Consider the following 9,460-nt stretch of genomic DNA (forward strand, 5'->3'; position numbering starts at 1 on the left):
CCATGCCATTTTCATTACATTTTTAGCTACAATTTTGAATATAATCCAAATGCTTTCCTTAATAATTATATATGTGGGCTTTAAATTTTTATTTAGCTTGACATTTTCGTACCTGAGTGCTGTATTTACTTTGTTTCTTGTCTCTCTCACCCCTCCAGTACCTCTTTTGTTTCTCACACTCCTCAAATTCATGGCCTCTTATGCTTTAATTATAATTGTTACACATATGTACGTACATTTATAAATACAACCTTCTGACATAATTTATTGGGCTCTCAATTTTATGGTCAAAATTTTATCTCCAATATTGTCATAATCATATATCAATTCTTTCCACTTTATTGTAAAAATTAGATTGTAAATATATTTCTTCTTTTCTATATTATTTTGATTCTTGATACTACATGACCTAGTTTTGTATTTCTGTCTAAAAATAATCTTGTAATAACCAATAGATTAGTATCTACTTATAACAGAAGAAAATATCCAGACATTTTCACTTATTTGCTTTTTGTATTTTAACTATAGCAATGCAAAAACAACAAATACATATTAATATATCAAACCCATATATACTAAATTAGGTAAATGCTTTGTGTTTCAATGTAACACAGTTTGAATTGAGAAACAATGTGTCTAAAATGAATCAAAAGCTTAGAATTCTATATATTCCATTACAAACAGTTGTTATTAAAAAACCTTAATCATAGAGTTGGACATAACTCTTGGATAAGGAAATAGGCTTAAGAGCTATTGGGGAATACAGTGATAGGGTATGTAGTTGTAGTGGCAGAGGCTCCGAGTTCACTTCCATGCAGAGAAAGGAGAGGCAGAGAAAGGGGGATGGGGTAGAGAAGGAGAAGAGGGATGGATAAAAGAACTGAAAGTTTGAAAATAAGCATGTATAGAAATCAGAAAAATTTCACACCTCTTCAGCCAAGGACATTAGCAATGCATATAGACCCTGCTTCATTTTGTGCACTTTACTTAATAGAGAAATAGCTTTAAGCAAGTTAATTCTGAAATTCCCATTCATATTATGGCTTGGATTTTTGAAGTTAGATATCATTTATTTAAATAACAGTGATGTCTTCATTTTGATCATTGATGTTTTGGTACATTGTATTTTTGGCACAGGTGTGTATGTGTGTATGGGATATGTACACACAAAATCTGGGGGTGGTGCATGCACAGAGGCCAAAGGACAGCTTTAGGTGTTATCCTCGGGAACACTGTCCACATTCTTTGTGGTAAGGTCTCTCGTTGGTTCGAAGCTAACCCATTAGGCTAGTCTGGCTGGCTAGAGAGACCCATGAATCCACCTCCCTCTGCTCATATCCCTAGCTCTGGGATTATAAGTGCTCTCTATTTTTTAATTGAAGGCAGGTGCTGGTGTTTACAAAAGCAAGTACTTAACTGACACGGTCATTTCCCTGGTCCACTTTATGTGCCTGCATCCTACTCCTTTCTTAAATAAAATTTGTTTTTTCTCATCTTATGATTTATAGACAATACATTAAAAACAATTTCATTTTTTTTCAATGTTTTGGAACTAGACAGAGAATTTAAAATAAATATCTCCACGAGCGTGTGTGTACCCTGAATTTTTCTCCACCTCCCAAGAGCTTGCTGATAAAGTACATGACAAAACAATTAAAAGCAAATTTTCTCTTGCCTGGGACCATGTTCCCTGATTTCCAATTCCCAGAACTGTTGGCCTAGTCCAAGAGCTCCCTGGATCTCGCAAGGCAGTGTTAAGTCCACTCAGCCATAAGTACAGCCTCTGCAGCTCCCAGATGCACTGGGCTCCACAGACCCTTCGTCTCTGTGCTCTGTCCCTGCAGTCTCAGGCCACATGTCACAATTTTAGCTTTACAGTCTTCCACAAACAGAGAAGGGGGTTTGGATCTCACTTTACAGAACATCCATCTTTGGGAGCATCAATGCGCAATTGTTTCGTCCTTTTTCACATTTATTCACACCGTCATTGAATATGGTGATGGGATGGATTGAGGCATCATCACTCTTTCTTTGATCACAGATGCAGTTTCCTTCAAACAGCAAGACCTGATTACTGAATCTACTTTGCCAGGAATGGGTTGCACAAATTACAGCAGCTCTCACATTAAAAAATCAACATGATGAGCTGGTTTCAGTTTGATGTAACATCTCAAGAAGGCTAGAAAGAAAGCCATAGCTCTCTCTCTCCCTCTCTCTCTCTCTCTCTCTCTCTCTCTCTCTCTCTCTCTCTCTCTCTGTGTGTGTGTGTGTGTGTGTGTGTGTGTGTGTGTGTGTGTGTGTGTCTATGTTTGTCTCCTGTGAACTCTAGGACTTGCTTGGGAGTTCTGGTTCAGGAGTGTTTGTCTTATCTCAGCCTATAGATGCTATTGTATACACTAACATATGCAAACGTATATTGGGCTGGTATCAGAATTTGTGTCTCCACAAACCACATCTGTCTAAGTCATAATTCCACCTAACTTTAGATATCTTCTGTAGAAAATAAGCTCTGAGGATTTGTAGTGTTGGTAAAATGCTGTACATTTCAGCTACCATACAGTGGGTATTGGTTCATTTAACTTACTCTTCTCTGCTTCTACGAGACAAAGACTCTTTAATCCCAAACATTTCCCATTTTGACTCTCTTTAAGTGATCTTAATTTCCTGTATTACAAAGCTCTAAAACAATTAACTGTCTACTGCAAGAATAAAAGCTCTAGTAAATGGTAAGGGTTAATAGAAAGACAAGTAAAATTATACATACCTGAAAGTCTTACCACTAAACTCTTCACATCTCATTTCCTAAGATGAGGACTGAAAACATCAAGACACAGGATGCATTTCTGAATTTTATATTCTGAATAAAATATTGGGTCATTTTTACAAATGTAGGGACAATTTCAAGGCTATATTCTAAGCAATCACTCAAGTCTCAATCACAACTCAGAGAAAGAGTAAAGTTACACCCCACAAACAATGACTGACACAGTAATTAAAAAAGTAAAATTGTCGGCTATATTAAAACCTTTCATAATATACTAAGGTTTAAAAAGTTATGAGAATTATTTGACTGTAAAATGAATGTGATTCTTCCTTCATCAAATGAAACATCATATTTGCTTTGAAATAGAACATTTTTTCATTTTATATTATTCAGAAAGCATGATACATCTCTAGAATATTTTCATCTAAGTTTCCCTAAAATACTCTGCCTTATAAGAAATTTCATTTTCAAATTAACAACTCAATAGATGAAGAGATTTAATATTTCCCCCTCAGAGATCACATAAATATGCTGGTTTTTATTGTGCCTTCAATATTATTACAGCAAATGTCTGATGTGATTCTGATCTCTTTGTACAAGCTATTTGCATTCTCTTAATCAAAGTTGCTTTGTCAATCTTACAGAGAAGGAGAAATGCAGTAAATATTAGGACCTCAAGTAACACAAAGAAACATAGTCACATTTTTAGCAACTGGACAGAGTTGACACCTGTGTGATGTAAGTTCTCAGAACTTCCTATTTTCCTACAGAAATGTCTACATCTGATCGACTCATTACCTGTCATTCCATGGTAAGATAAATTTAGATAGTTTATAGAACTATTGGAGCAAGAGTTCAAAACCCATAAAGAAAATTTACATAGTGAAGCCTAGCTATGTTCACAGAACAATTGAATGGGTATTGGAACATTTGAATGTTTTGGACTGTTCCATCCCATTAGAAATGATGCCTGTTGTTCAAATAAGATCAGTTATTCTTAAAGGCATATTTTGTATTAATTGCTCTATTTCTTTAATTCTTTAAGAAAGTGCAACATTATTATATTATTTAGGGCCTTTAAATTTCTACAAAGTCAATCCATCTGGTTATATTCAGTTTAAAACAACCTCACTTATTGATCCAAGATAACATGATTCCTAGTGGCAATTAATTGCTAAAAAGTAGCTGTGAGAACTAGCAAAATGGCTTAGCAGGTGAGGGTGTTCACTGCTAAGCCTGACAAACTGAGATTAACCCCTAGAACCCATATGGTAAGTGAGAGAACCAGAACTAACTCACTCAAGTTGTCTTTTGACCTCGATACATGGGACATGGTGTGCAAATGGCCACAGACAGGCACACACACACACACACGCACCACAAATAAATATATTAAATTACTTGAGAGGTGGGCAGGATCCAATCTCCTGAATATGCACTTACTGTGAGCAAACAGAGAAGTCTGGCCTTTTTAAACTAGAAACTATGGATAACCTCTTTCTACAACCCTGAACTTTGGAACAAATGATCTACTGGAGGACAATGTCTTATTTAATGAAGCCTGACACCATGCTCATTGCTTATATTTTAAATACTGGACTATAGTATCTTTAAGATTTCGCTCTCATTTATACTGTGTGTGTGCATTCATACAAAAGAATAGCTGTGTGTCGTTTATATGTCCATATGAGTATGTGAGTGCAGACATGAGGCACATTTAAGAAGGTCACAGGAGGGTGTCAAGTGTTCTGCCTTTCTGCTTTCAGCCCTGTTCAGTTTTAGAAAAGAGCTTTCAGTGAACATGAAGCATGTAGCACCGTGCTGGCTTTTCATGTGTGCCCTGGGACATTCCCATGCATGCACAGCAGCATACTTACTCATCAGGCAGTCTGTCCAACACTTCATCGTCTGTCTGAGCGTGCTTCTCATGGAACAGCCCTTCTGTACCTAAGTAAATCTACTTGTCTCCAAAGACCAGATTTAAGAGTAACTGATTTCTGCACAGACACTATTAATTCTGTTGGCCTAATATCCACAATCCAATATCCATAGCATGTACAGAAGGGTAGAATATATTTTAAAGCATTAAAAAGCTATGAGGACAAAGAACAGGTGATAGAATTATGTCTTATGGAAAAGCTTCACCTATAAAAATGATAAGTCATCTTCAAATGTAAAATGGAACATATTTGAGACCTCAAAAATGTTTTGTCAACATATGAACTATTAGCCTTAACCTGTGAGTCCACCTCCATTCTCCATATAGATAAATATTAACCTGAGCCTTCCTAAAAAAAAAAGTAAACATACCAAAAGATCACTAAGACATGCTTAATTTAAAATATATTTTATAGGACAATGTATAACAGTAACTGTTTTATCAGTAGTTAATTACTTTTTAAGAACTTCTAAAAGTACAGTTTTTAAAATAGCTATTGAATTTTTACAAAACTATACATTTCAACCTTTATGTACTTTAAAAAAAATTTATATTTTATTGTGTTTTGGTTTTTTGAAATCTCATGTAGTCCAAGCTGACCTAAAACTCACTATGTAGCCAAGGCTAGTCTTGAACTCCTTATTATCCTCCTTCAATTCCCAAATGCTGGATCCAGGTTGTTGCCACTACTTCAATCTTTTAAAATATTTCAATATGTTTTAAGTATTATAACTTTTGAATAAGAATGAATTTCAGAAACCTGAGGTAACTATGTATTGTAAAATTTTCACTACTAACTTTTATCCATAATTTTGTAAGTAAATATGTTGTAATTATAATACAGGGATAATTATTTGCATAAGACGCATCTGCAGCATGAGCAATTGGAGAATGGAATGGCTGAGCAAGAAGGCCTTCTTTAGACTTTATTCCACATTCATTCATTTATTTGAGAATTGTGTATGTAAGTATGTCAGTGCATGGGTGAATGCATGTTTGAATGTATGTGATCACACCTGTGGAAGGGTGTATATGGATGGATGGATGAATGTTTGCATATATGTGGCCACACTTCTGGAGGGATGCATATGCAGTGGTTGTAAGTTCTTTATCACTTTCCATTGTACTGAACTCAGAGCTCTGGTTCAATAAAGAGACCTTGCCCCCCAATAAAACTTTGCCAAAGTAAGTTTCCCATTTATTAGCTTCATAAGCATCATGGGGTTTTTTGGGAGTAGAAACTTTTTTGTTACAATGAACAGTCTATGTATGTCAGATAGCATGTCAAAAACTTATGGGAAATTTCCAAATCAGTCTCCATGTATCTCTTACTAGTCTTTGTAATATTTTTAAATATACCGATAAACATTATTAAATATATTAAATGTGGGTGTATTCATTAGGGCTGAACACCTCACACTCAAGTTTCTCTCTTCCCTTTGCAGAGTTCTGTATTTATGTAAGGGCCTCCATCTGCTACAAAAGAAAGCTTCTTTGATGAAGGATGAGAGCTAATGCAGTTAGAAATTACACTTGTTTGGGAAAGTAACAGTAGTAGCTTCACCTCTAGTGTAATAGGTATTTGGCTTGGTTTATAGTACAAGCCATAAAATTCGTCCTACTGAGTGGATCGTAAGTCCAACTGGGCAGTTGTTGGTTACACCTAAGATCTAAGTGCCACTTTTGTACTTTTGGCAATATCTTGTCATGCTGATCATTGCTGTGGTTGTAGATGTCACAACTGCGTAAGATTATTGACTGCTTCCTGTTGCTGGAGAATTTCTCTCCAGCTCCCGCCACCAAGTCCCGCCAGTCCCAGAGCCCACTTATAAAATAAACACATAGACTCTTACATTATTTAAACTGCTTGGCCATTAGCTCAGGCCTGTTATTGTCTAGCTCTTACTCTTATATTTAGCCCATTTCTATTAATCTTTACTTTGCCACATGGCTCATGGCTTACTGGTACCTTACATCTTCCTTGTCCTGATGGCGGCTGCCAGTGTCTCTCTCTCAGCCTTCCACTTCCCCGAATTCTTTTCCTTGTCCCGCCTATACTTCCTGCCTAGCCAATGGCCAATCAGTGATTTATTTACTGACCAATCAGCAACACACTTGACATACAGACCATCCCACAGCACTTCCCCTTTTCTTTTCTTAAAAAGGAAGGTTTTAACTTTAACATAGTAAAATTACATATAACAAAACAATTATCAAGCAAGAATTACAGTTACAATATTAAAGAAGAGATCCTATCTATCTTCTATTTGTAAGTTTAAGGTTTTATATCTAACTTATCTTTTATTATAACTAAGGAAAATTGTAAGTATCTAGTCTTTAACCACATCAAAGACCTCAGAAGGATATACTACTACCTGAGAAATGGAGAAGGATATAAGCAACTTTTAGGAGTCTTGTAGGGTAGACAGAGACAGCTGGCAGCCTGGACAGTCATTCAAAGTTCTCTTGTAAAGTTGGGGCATCTGTCTTCAGCCCACAGGCCTAGAGTCTCTTATTCACTTTTCTCTGTGTCCTGTAGAATGTCTGGCAGTTTTCTCTGCAAAGCAGGAACCTGAAGGACCATTTTGTCAAGCAAAGTTCAGTGGTCATCTTTGTATGGGTCCTGCATGTCCAGTTGATCAGGCAGTCCAGGCAAGAACAGTTTCTTGCCCAAATGGCTATTTTTGTCAAGGTGAAGATAAACTCCGTATGGAGTGTCTTCGATGCCCATCCTCCTCTCTGAAGTAAATCGGTGCTGTCAGGAGCAGACATGTCTCACTGTCCAGAAAGTCTAAATTTTTAAAACATTTTAAATGCCATATTCTGTAGGTCTTTGAAGTGTTTGAAGACTACCTATCTATCTGAAATATAACTATGTATACCTAGAAGACTTAACTAACATGGCTACAAATATGATTATCATAGATGACTAATTATTAATCTATTTTTTAATTATCCATTACAATTTTAAATGAGTTACATAAACATAATACCTCAAACAAGAATAGAAATATATATATACAGTATAACAAAATTAAGTTTAAATTTGTATCAATAAACTAAAATCTATAGCAATGTAAAACATTTTAAACAAGTTGTTACTCTTTCAAAGTAGGTTCATTAATCTACCCTTTCATCCTATCATATCTAAACTATCCCCTTTTTTTCTTTAGAAAGAGATTGTATTTATAATCAACCTGCTTTAAATAAAAATATTGGTTTTTGTCTGTCCCACACCAGAGGGCTCTTCTGATTTGGGACATAAGAATCTCTTAACCATTTTTTTTTTTTTTGAGCAATATGTCTGGGTTTAGAGGGGGAGTGAGCCAATTCCATCTCTAAAGCCAGCTTGGTATATTTGGGAATTTGGGCGTAGCTTCTCTTATTACTTCCTGCTGGAGGGGGGCGCTGTATCTTCTGGAGACAGAAAGAAAATTTTAGGATCATGGAGTAGTCCGTGAGGCTGTATATCTGAGCCAGTTGACTTGAAACCATTCTGGATGTTGAATCATCTGGGCCATGGTGTCATTGGAGACCTTTCAGGGGGTCTTGGCTGGTCAAACCTGATGTATCTTAATCTGGAACAAATCCATAGTCTCTGGCTTTCTGTGGAAACAAAAGCAGAGACTCTTTTCCAAAGCAACATATCCTTATATCCAAATTTTGAAGTCAAGGTACCTTTAAAATATACATTTTGGCATAACTCAACAGCTTTTACAATCAAATGTTTTTCTGCAGTTACGAATATCAAAGAGAACATAATCCAGATTCTCTGTGTGGTAGCCATCTTTATGTGGCTTATTTTTTTTATATTAGCTTGAGCCTATTGCTTTAAACTGCAGCCTTCTAAGCCTGAAACGGCGCAGTGGCTGCTGGCTCCGCCCATTTCAGCTTCCCAACATGGCGGCGGTCCGCTTTCCGCCAGCTCTGGGAGCCGTAACTCTCAGAAATAGTGGGTCTACACTTTTACCAAAGTAGCGTGTAGCCCAGAAACCTCTTTTTTTGTTTTGTACTAGCAAAGGCTAAATTCACCACACAGTTTAATGTGCTACTTGCAGAGGCCTCATTCCCATCATACTGCAGGTCGAGAGCGCACGCTAGGAACCCGCCAGTAGCTCAAACCGGCAGCTGCCGCTTATTTGAGAGAGACAATTAGGAAGCTGTTTTTAGGTCCGTTTTAGCCCGGCTAGCTCAGTCGGTAGAGCATGGGACTCTTAATCCCAGGGTCGTGGGTTCGTGCCCCACGTTGGGCGCCAGATATTGGTGAAATTATTTAGGCCACTCCACGTAGTTAAAAGGAGATTTATTTAATGGCGTAACTTACAAATTAAAGGATAGGTAGGTCGCGGGGTCTGGGGAAGGTGTATCACAGTCCAGCGGTGTTCTCTGGAGCTCTCCTCTGTCTACCTCCACCAGCTTCCCATCATTGATAGCTTCTATATCAGCTTCTGGTACTATGAGAGCTAGACATCATGGACAAGGCTTCCAGTTCACACTCACCTCAATTCCTCTAAGTCCTGTTTCCAAAGTACCTGACATCCTCAGAAGTATGGACTTACCTTCATATTCAGGGAGTCAATCAAGGACAACTTCAATATACTATATTGTTTTGAGAATCTCCTGGATTCCCCTGACCAACGGAGATTTCTCATGCCAGGTACTGGTGCCTTTTATTTTTGTTTTGTTTTGTTTGTTTTAATGTATTAATTAATTTATTTATTTTAAATCCTGACCGAAGTGTCCCCTCCCTCATTTCC

General features: G+C 36.9%; 1 non-coding gene across 1 annotated transcript; it reads left to right on the forward strand.

Annotated features, from left to right (window-relative positions):
- The first annotated feature begins 8,883 nt into the window (after positions 1-8,883).
- Trnak-cuu (transfer RNA lysine (anticodon CUU)) lies at positions 8,884-8,956 on the forward strand. Its single transcript has one exon. It is a non-coding gene; the product is annotated as a tRNA-Lys (tRNA).
- Positions 8,957-9,460: the final 504 nt, after the last annotated feature.

This window comes from Peromyscus eremicus, chromosome 13 (assembly GCF_949786415.1).
Source record: "Peromyscus eremicus chromosome 13, PerEre_H2_v1, whole genome shotgun sequence".
NCBI classification, from domain to species: domain Eukaryota; kingdom Metazoa; phylum Chordata; class Mammalia; order Rodentia; family Cricetidae; genus Peromyscus; species Peromyscus eremicus.